This window comes from Geotrypetes seraphini, chromosome 13, assembly GCF_902459505.1.
Source record: "Geotrypetes seraphini chromosome 13, aGeoSer1.1, whole genome shotgun sequence".
In the NCBI taxonomy this organism is placed as follows: domain Eukaryota; kingdom Metazoa; phylum Chordata; class Amphibia; order Gymnophiona; family Dermophiidae; genus Geotrypetes; species Geotrypetes seraphini.
The window spans coordinates 46270486-46281332 of NC_047096.1; the positions used below are offsets into that span (position 1 = coordinate 46270486).

General features: G+C 42.6%; 1 long non-coding RNA gene across 1 annotated transcript; it reads left to right on the forward strand.

Annotated features, from left to right (window-relative positions):
• The first annotated feature begins 2616 nt into the window (after nucleotides 1–2616).
• On the forward strand, nucleotides 2617–10847 carry LOC117347769. The gene is made up of 2 exons (XR_004536831.1): nucleotides 2617–2967; nucleotides 9650–10847. It is a non-coding gene; the product is annotated as an uncharacterized LOC117347769 (long non-coding RNA).

Sequence of the window (10847 nt, forward strand, 5' to 3'; positions counted from 1 at the left end):
GAAATGACAATTTTGCATAAGGTAAAAACTCTTTATAGTTTATATATCTTTCCTTTTAATGGTTAAAGGAAAGTTTTATAAACTATAAAGAGTTTTACCTCATGCAAAATTGTCATTTCTTTAATAAGACATTAACTATTTTTTCTGCGGCCCTCCAAGTACCTACAAATCCAAAATGTGGCCCCCACAAAGGGTTTGAGTTTGAGACCACTGCTCTACATGGATGGGAAAATGGGGCAATGTCTAGAAAGCAGTATATACTAATGCTCGAAGTATGGGAAACAAGATTCTGGATCCAGAAGCTGTGATGGCTAGGGGGGCCAAGGAGGGGGATTCAGGTGCAAGTGAGAGAGGGGTGGGATTTAAAGGGAGACAGGAGAACTGCAGTTGGAGTGAGAGAAGGAACGGTGAAGGCTGGAACCTGAGAGAGAGGAAAAGGCAGGAAGGAATTTCAGGAGAATTCTATGCAAAACACTACAAATAAGCTGCTGTTGTAGTTCTCCGGCATCAACTCTTTCAAGGCAGCCTCACCTCTTACCAACCCAGAAGCTTTCTCTCTGCAGCGTCGTGCAAGGAGAAAGTTTCTGGGTCGGCGAGAGGCAAGGCTGCCACGAAAGAGCTGAGGCTGGAGAACTGCAATAGCAGCATTTGAGGTAGGGAGATGGGAAAAGTGAAAGAGATGCTGGGACCATGGGGAGAAGGAAAAGGAGAGAAATGCTGTACTGCATAGGTCGAGGGGGTGGGGGAATGCCGAACAGTATATGCACTGCCTCTGGGGGAGTCTGAACCAAGAATGGGGGTGGGAAGGGGCTTGGCCTCCCACAACTATGCCCCTGCGAGGGAAGAGCATGCCAGAAACGTTAGACCCAGGGGAGGTAGTCAGGCCAAGGAAAGGAAGTTGGGAAGAGCAAGAAATACATTGGATAAGAACATAAGACTAGCCTTATTGGGTCAGAACAAAGCCGTACAATATGGCTCCAGGAAAAGGAAGACAGATTGAGCCATCCGGGTTTTACTTCCATTACTTTCAATAGAAGTGAAACCCGGATATCTCAAACCGTCCTCTTTTTTTCTGTAGCCATATGGGAACCCTAACTAGTCCATCTAGCCCAGTAGCCATCTAGCCCAGTAGTCTTCAAACACAAGCGAAAGACAAGTTTTTGGGTAAACCCATGTGGGATGAGGAGGGGGAGTAGTGTCTGGCACAGTGGTTAGAGCTGCAACCTCAGCACCCTGGGGTTGTGGGTTCAAAGCCTGTGCTGCTCCTTGTGACCATGGGCAAGTCCCTCAGTCCTCCATAGCCCCAGGTACGTTAGATAGATTGTGAATCCAATGGGACAGATAGGAAAAATGCTTAAGTACCTGACTGTAAAATCACTTAGATAACCTTGATAGGCGGTATATAAAAACCTAATAAACTTGACTTGAAACTTGAGTAAAGGGGGGAATGAGTAAAACGCAGACCTCAAGGACCTCGCGGATCTAAACCGCACGTCCTTAAAAATCTGAGGTCCATGCAGCTTGTAGTTAGTTTCTGGCTCTGACAGACCTCGGTGACAATTTAGTGCTGACGGATCCATCTCAGCATAGGGAGGGAAAAGTATTAGGAGATCCATCAGCGCTAAAATGTTACCGAGGTCTGTCAGAGCCAGAGACTAGTGCTGGAGTGGCTCTAAAACAAATCCTTTAAACTGGTTTCCTGTAGCCCCAGTAAATTTAAAAATCTGAGGTTCGCGGCTCTAACAGACCTCTATGACATTGTAGCACTGACAGATCCTAATACTTTTCCCTCCCTAAGCTGAGACGGATCCGTCAGCGCTAAATTGCCACTGAGGTCTGTCAGAGCCAGAAACTAACTACAAGCGGCACGGACCTCAGATTTTTAATGATGCATGATGCATATGAAGAGGAGTGTTCGGCACTGAGTGCATGTACTGTAATTTGGTATCTGCTCTGGGGAGAGTGTGGCACAGTGATTAAAGCTACAGCCTCAGCACCCTGAGGTTGTGGGTTCAAACCCACACTGCTCCTTGTGACCCTAGGCAAGTCACTTAGGGCCTGTTTTACAAAGCCACGGTAATGGCCCCGAATCCCATAGAGATTTAAAACTTTGTAAAACAGGCCCTTAATCCCCCCCATTACCCCAGGTACATTAGATAGATTGATTGTAAGCCCACTGGGACAGACAGGGAAACATGGTTTAGTACCTGAATAAATTCATGTAAACCATTCTGAACGCCCCTGGAAGAACAGTATAGAAAATTGAATAAAAAAGAACATAAGAATTGCCGCTGTGGGTCAGACCAGTGGACCATCGCACCCAGCAAGCCGCTCACGCGGCGGCCCCCAGGTCAAAGACCTGTGCCCTAACTGAGACCAGCCCTACCTTCGTTGGCTCTGGTTCAGCAGGAACTTGTCCAACCTTGTCTTGAATCCCTGGAGGGTGTTTTCCCTTATGACAGACTCCAGAAGAGCATTCCAGTTCTCTATCACTCTCTGGGTGTAGAGCCTCTGAGGAAATGCTGAAGTCCCACCCGAGCTGCAGCTGTTTGAAATTCGGCTGAGAATTCCCTTAAACTGATTTTGACCCTTGCCCCAAAAAACAAACAAACAAAAAAAAACATCAACCCCGAAACCTTATTGCTGGAAATCGCTGTGTACACTATTCCAAAGGTTACGAACGTTTACAAAGTAGGCTCCTCCCCCTGCACAATTTACTGGGGGTATTTCTCTGTCTCACTACAGCTGGGCAGATCAGTGCCGCGAGCAAAGAGAACAGAAACTCAAGCCGCAATGAGTTCATCTCTCGTCTTAGAGCCTGCGGGAGACAAGACTCCCTCTTCAGTGCCTTATGCCCTTCTGGACGCTCCTAACCCCAAAGTTCCCAGTTACAAGTGGTGGTCCGTTTTCAGCATCCTGTGCTGTTGCTTGCCTCTCGGACTGGTGGCTGTTTTCTATTCTGGCGAGGTAAATCATTCTCTGCTCCGTTTCCCCCTAATCAGCTTATTCTTTCTGCTTTGTACGCCTTTTCATGTATGCTTAAGACCGAGATTTTGCTTCCCACTAAAGGCTTTGGTCCCACCCAGGGGATGAGAGCTGCTGCTGGGATTTTTCTCCAGTTTTGTCCTTCACTTTTAATTCCCATTTCTCTTTCATTGTGTAAACTTTTCAATTCTGACATAAATGAAAGTTCGGGGGGAAGGGAGGGACACACATTTCCTCGAACTTTTGATTTCAAAAGCAGGAAATGTTGCAATCTTGGAAAGTCTCAGCTTTTTTTCAGACTATCCTGTAGTCCCTGTATTATGAACAACGCCATTTTGAAGTATGATCAGTGGGGTTAAATCATGCGGCCCACCAGGTACTATTTTGAGGCCCTCAGTATGTTTATCATAATCACAAAAGTAAAATAAAACAGTTTCTAGATCATATCTCTTTAGCTATAAATGACAATATTATTAAAGAAATGACAATTTTGCATGAGGTAAAACTCTTTATAGTTTATCTTTCCTTTTGGCTATAAAGAGTTTTACCTCATGCAAAATTGTCATTTCTTTAATAAGACATTAACTATTTTTTTCTGAGGCCCTACAGATCCAAAATGTGGCCCTGCAAAACGTTTGAGTTTGAGAGGTTTAAATGGAGTAGAGCAGCACTCTTCAAGTTTAGGTATCTGTTTAGTACCCAGATCACCAAACAAAGAAATGAGCAGTAGTCTAAATAATGTAAATATTCAGAGTCAGTAGCAGAGTAGGATTAACTCTTTAATGTGCCTTAGGCAAACAAGTCAAGTGCACTGGGCCTCACAATATAATACCTACATTAGAGTTGCCAACCAGCCTGCATTTATTTTATTTGTTAACATAGACTGTCCGATTCCGGCCTTAGGCCCAGATTCTCAAAACTTTAACGCCATCGCTAAACGGTTTACCGACGGATTATAACAACTTGGGCCAATCAGAGTCTCAGGCCCTCCCCAGTGTATCCCCAATTTGGATGATGCAGGCCAGCTTGGAGAAGGGCATCTGTGTCCCTCAGGTCATCTACTTAGAGGTAAGAGGGAGGGGGTGTTGTAAGACAGGGAGGGTCACTTAGCAGCGGGAGCGAGTGGGTATCTCTCCCACTACAGGGGGTGCCCGCGGCTGGGCAGCGGCAGGCGTTCCTTGGCAGTGGGAGAAAATAGGTATCTTTCCCACTGCTGAGGGGAGGGGTTTGTTGGTTGGCAGCGGGAGAAATTGAACATCTCTCCCACTGTTATGGCTTTTTTTTTTTTTTTAACACATTTTTTCTGCACGTGTGCCCATCGCTTTCACCAGCGATGGGCATATGCAAATTTAGCAAATATTCGCTGCTGTCCACCGACCTCATTTGCCTGTGTGGATTTTTTTTTTTTTTTTTTTGAGAATGTCTTCCTTTTTTCAATTTGCTATCATTAGGGCTACATTAGCAGACTGTCACTTTTTAATGCATTTTTTTGAGAATCCTAATTTATTCCATTTGTTTTCTAATTAGATATCTTCTGTGTTTACCCCACACTTTTTTTTAATTCTATCACCATTTTCCTCTCCACCACCTCCCTTGGGAGGGCATTCCAGGCATCTTCTACCCTGTGTAAAATAATTTCTTAACATTACTCCTAAGTCTACCATGCTGTAACCTCAAGTTATGCCCTCTAGTTTTACCAGTTTCCCTTCTCTGGAAAAGATTTGGTTCTATATTAATACCTTTGAAGTATTTAAATGTCTGTATCATAACTCCCCTCTCCCTCTTCTCTAGAGCAGTGTTTCTCAACTTCTTAAAGCCAAGTACCCCTTAAGTCTAACAAATATCAACTGAGAACCCCCCCCAAGCTCTGCCCCAGACCTGCCCATTCTCCATCCCAGACCCCACCCCATAATAATAGTACTAATTGTAATGTAATTTCTTCCATCCATTTTTCATAAACACACAATATAATCTTATTAATTCATAATGGTGACCACAAAATTTAAAAAGCACATGGTACACAGAAAAAAAAATCTTAATATCATTTTTTTTTTGGGGGGGGTTCAAAGAGGTCAAGGCAGATGACTTTAAAATATGCAATGTCACCTCAGTAACAACTATAGAAAAATAGACAAATATAGTCTAAAACAGGGGTGCCCAAATGGTCGATCGCAATCAACCAGTAGATCGCAAAGGCAACGCGAGACGATCGCGTTGACTTTGCGAGCTTGTTCTTCCTTCCTCCCTGAGCCAGGCCAGGCACGTACAAGTGCTGGACCCGCAAGCCTTCACTTCCGACATCGGAGAGGAAGTTTTGGGCCAGCCAGTTGCTGCCTGGCTGGCCTGGAACTTCCTCTCTGACGTCAGAATTGATGTCGGAAGTGAAAGCTTACGGGTCCAGCGCTTGTACGCGCTAGGCCTGGCTCAGGGAAGCGGGGAGAAATTGGTGTGGTGGCTTGGGGTGGGGGCAGGAAGAGAGATGGCTTGGGAGGGTGGGGGGAGAGAGAAAGAAAGAAAAAGGGAGGGGGCAGAAAGAAATATTGGATTTACAGTCAGAAGAAGGAAGTGCAACCAGAGACTCATGAAATCACCAGATAAAAAGGTAGAAAAAGATTTTATTTTCAATTTAGTGATCAAAATGTGTCTGTTTTGAGAATTTATATCTGCTGTCTATTTTGCACTATGGCCCTCTTTTTATTAAAATGCGATAGTGGTTTTTAGCGCAGGGAGCCTATGAGCATCAGGAGCTGCGAGGGACATTAAGCGAAGCTCCTTGCACTAAAAACCGCTATTGCGTTTTAGTAAAAGGGGAGGGGGTATATTTGTTTATTTTTGTTTAGTTGTTACTGAGGTGACATTGTATATTTTAAAGTCATCTGCCTTGACCGCTGGGAAAAAACCCCGAATACAAATGATTAACATTTTCTCTGCTTACAGTGTGCTTTGTGATTTTAAACGTTTTATTGTTGGTAGATCATTTTGACTTGGTCATTTTAAAAGTAGCTTGCAAGCCAAAAAAGTGTGGGCACCCCTGTGTTAGACACTGTGGGAGGTGGGGATGTGGCAAGAGGAAACAAAAAAACAATAATTGGTTCAGGGCACCACAATATCTTGAGCTGACTCCGCCCCCAGTACACCACCAATGATTTAAAAGGTAGGTGAGACTAAAAATGGATGACAAATGATGTACAGTATTCTTTTACTCTGTTTATTATTGTATTATGGTGCATTCATCAGAGGAGAGGTATTTGACTGGTTCCGAGGATTCCTTATGTCCCGCACCTATCAAGTATGTTTCAATCACAACCTCTCTAAACCTGGCGTTCCACAGGGGTCTCCACTATCCTCGCTGCTCTTCAATGTCTACATGTCATCACTAGGCGTGCTGCTGGCCCAGCGGGGTATAAAATTATTCATTTACGCAGATGACTTTACAATCATTATCCCGTTCACTACTTCTCCCTCAGAAACTACCCCCAAGGCAACAGAAGCACTAAACCTGATGTAACAATGGACCGCAGAATTCAGACTGAAGCTCAATTCAGAAAAAAACTAAATTCTTCATAGCCTCGCCACACTCACCTGTCAGTACAACTCCACTATGCATCAACAATCTCAGCTACCCTATTCAACCTACAATGAAGGTTCTGGGGATAATACTGGACCAAGGCCTAACCATGAAAGACCAAGTGGACTCCCTAGTCAGAAAGGGTTTTTTTTTTTTACTCTCTGGAAACTTAGGTCCATTAAAGCATATTTCAATGCTACATCATTTAGAATTCTTGTACAATCCCTAATACTAAGCCATCTTGATTATTGTAACATTACCCATCTGGCAATCTCCCAGAAGAATATGCAGAGACTACAGCTGGTACAAAATGTGGCAGTCAGGCTGATCTTTGGGTTGAAGAAGTCCGATCACATAACCCCTTCCTACCAACTCCTGCACTGGCTGCCAATGGAGACACGTGCGAAGTTCAAGCTGGGATGTTTCTGCTTCAAGGTACTATCCGGTCTAGCCCCTAAATATATAACTGGCCTCTTCTTCTCAACCAACAGACATAAGAGGCGTACATACCTAAAGTTCGTCTCCCCTTTGGCTAGAGGATGTAAATTTAAGAGACACCATCAATATCTTCTATCGTATCAAGCAGCCTTATAGGGCAAAGACCTGGAAAAACTAATTATACACGCAAATAACTATGGTGAATTGAGGAAACACCTAAAAACATACCTGTTCTTGAAGTACCTAGGTAACAAATCTGGAGAATCGCTCCCATCACAATCTCTCCCATAAATCTGATCCCTTAATCTGTTAGCCACTAATCTCTAACTATATTTGTTCCACTCAATTTGTAGCATCTTTCTAACCATTGTAAACCACATAGAACTTCACAGTCTTGCGGTATATAAACTGTTGTTGTTATTAATTAAAATTGTTAAGAAAACATGAAAGATAAGTGAGGCCCAGCAGTTATGCGTATGCTTGGTATCTGTGCTGGTTTGCCACACAATCATTTCATATTATTAACTGGTTAGTGCTACTGAAAATACCCACTAACTGGCCATCCCTAACTTGCTAAGTTAGGGATGGGACAGGACATGGATGGCGTGTGAACTTAATTGCGATTTTCAGCCTGCCAATTGTTATAAGTGACCACAAAGTTAAGATGACAAAAAGGTCTGAATATTGGCTGGTGCCTAGTTAATGTTCAGGTGACCTCTGATACCAGATATTCAATGCCATGAGTCGCCCATGCCCCAGCAGCGAATATCTAGGGTCGGTGCACCCCTCGGCTGTGAGCAGCTCAGATGCCACTTAACCACCATGGGTTGAATAGAGAATGGATGGACAGACTCTAAAACTAGTGCCTTAATGCTAGTGCCTCTGGATGCTGCCAACAGGTCCGATTTTCAAGATATATCTGTGAATAATAAGACTTTAGTACTTGCATCCTGTTTTCTCACTACACGGATCCCAACGTGATATGTGGAAGAAAAAAAATGGGATTAGTCAGTGAGTGTCCTCTGCACCTAAAACGTCATGCCTAATAGCATAGTGTTGGTCGATCTTCAAGTTAATAATAATAATAACAGTTTATATACCTCAATACCGTGAAGTTCTATGCGGTTTACAAGATTACAAGAGGTGCAAAATGAGTGATCTGAAGAGAGTGAGAAATAGGTCAAGAAAACCGTTGTTGAGAGTGGTGTGCAGGTCAGTTGTCTAGGTACTTCAGGAATAGGTATGTTTTTAGGCGCTTCCTGAATTCCTCGTAAGTGGAGGGCGAAAGTAATTGTTTTAGGTCTTTGCCCCATAATGCTGCTTGATGTGAGAGAAGGTGTTCGTGGTGTTTTTTTAGTTTGCAACCTCTGACTGGGGGGGGGGGGGGAAACGAAGTTCAGGTGTGAGATTCTCTTGTGTTTGTTGGTGGAGAAGGTGAAAAGGTCTGTTATGTATTTAGGGGCTAGACCATATAGTACTTTGAAGCAGAGGCAGGCGAACTTAAACTTTACGCGTGCTTCTGTCGGTAGCCAGTGCAACTGCCGGTAATAAGGTGTTACATGATCAAACTTCTTTAACCCGAAGATAAGTCTGACCGCTGCATTTTGCACAAGTTGCAGACGTCGCATATTCTTTTGGGAAATTGCAAATAGGCGATGTTGCAGTAGTCAAGTTGACTTAGTACGAGGGATTGTACCAGGATTCTGAATGCTGACGTGTCAAAATATGACTTAACGGATCTCAGTTTCCAGACAGTGCAAAAACCCCTTCTGATTAAGGAGTCCACCTGGTCTTTCATGGTTAGGCACTGATCTAGAGTTACACCCAGTATCTTCATGGTGGACTGAATAGAGTAACTAAGATTGTTGATGCATAGTGGGGTTTTGGTGTCAAACGGGTGAGGGGAAGCAATGAAGAATTTGTATTTAAGTTTGATGCGGTTTAGAAAATGTATTGGTTATGTGGTATACAAATGACTTATTCTGTTTATCATTTAATAGGTACTTGATACCTTTTTCTTGCATTTAACAGGTCAAAGCAGTTACATAAATTAATTGCAAAGGCAAAAAGGAATGCCTTAGTAATAGTAAAGATATTGCAGTCATACAGGTATCAATGGTAGTGCTCAAACATTGTTGTGATCCTCAGGTCCTAATTCACAATTTGGCCTATAGATTGACAGCTAAAATGTTTTCAGCTCTGGCTAAGAACTTTTAAGAATGATTCTGGCCTAATGTAATGTAACAATTCCAGAGTTTAGGAGCCAGGAAGAAAAAGGCTGAGCTCTGGGTACATTATAGTGTACTTTTTTTGGCCACTTGTAGAACTAGGTGCTGACTATCCAGTTCAATGCAATGACCAGGTAGGGGCATAAGGAATCACCATGGTAACTAGATAAGCAGGGACACCTGTGTGATAAGCCTTGAATGTTACTCAAAAGTATATTAAACCTAGAGCAAAAGTTAATTATGTACTAGGTCAGTACTATAATTAAAAAAGACTATACCAAGTACTATAAAAGACTTTACCAAGTATTTTAAATAAAGATGTAGCTTGTTGTGTAGTATTATGCCTATTCATTCATCTGCAAATACTCAATTAATCTAGAGAACCAGAGTAAATGCTGTCTCCTCCCCCCACCCCTCCCTCTACCGACAGGTGGAAGAACGCATTGCTAAGAGAGACTTTGAAGGAGCAAAAAGCGCATCGATGACTGCAAAATCATGGAACATTGTGGCCTTGCTAATTGGGTTGGCAGCTTATAGCTATATCATTTACTACATTGTCCAGACTTACATGCCCCACAACGACCAAGAAAACCAGTATGTTGGTGGATGATAATGCAGCAATATTGGGGGGGGTGGGGGAAAGACTAGAACTGCTGGACTCCTGTATTCCATTTTTCTCCCCTTAATGCACCAGCCACAAATGAGAAGTCACCTCTGCTTCTTGTGCTGTGACAAAGTATGCTCTTAACACCACCACCATTTCTTTAGTTTAAAATTGCATCACTTAATGTTATGTGCAATCTTATATCTTGTGCCAAATTCTAATTAATTAGAGTTCTAGATAAGTTACAAAAAGCATATTGCTAAATATAATTCAGTATAGAGTTAAACATGTGATAAAGAATTATATATGCTACATAAAGTTATCAAACGGTCTGAGGTAATATAGCAGTTGACCATTAACTTTGTCTTCTTTTGAGTGATTTGTATTATTAGTCCAAGTCTCTTTGGACCCTTGTTAATGTAAAGGCCAGATGTAAAGACCAAAGCACATACAACACATCTGAAAGAGAGTTTGCACTATATTTTGTGAAACGGGAATACACCTAGATTGGTGTGGCTGTAGGATACAGGAATGTACAGTGTGTCTAAACCCTGAGGCAGCCGTGAAGGTGAAATGCTGGCCATTGTCGGTGTGACATACAAATAAGCATTTTGATTTTCTTGGTCTCTCCATTATATTTCTTGCATTGTACAGAGCCATCCAATTTTATCATAGGCGTTTTTTTTTTTTTTTTTTTTGGGGGGGTGTTTAACCCCATTATGCCTACCACCTGGTCACTGTAGGAAGGAGGTGGGGAATCTGGGGCTTTTTCCTCCTTGAGTTACATATTTTTGGTGGTGATTGTTCACCTATTAGTCTGTGTGTGCTCAGATACCTGTTTTTTTTGCCCTGATTTGGTTAAATAGAAGTGTGTGGGTTTACTTAACAATATTAAGAATGCCATCTTTAACTAGTACTTTGATTTTCTGCAACTTTTGAAGAACTATTCTGTCATCTGTTGCCCCACTGCATTCTAAGAGCTAAGATTACAGCTACAAGAGAAAATAAAGACTTTTTATGATGA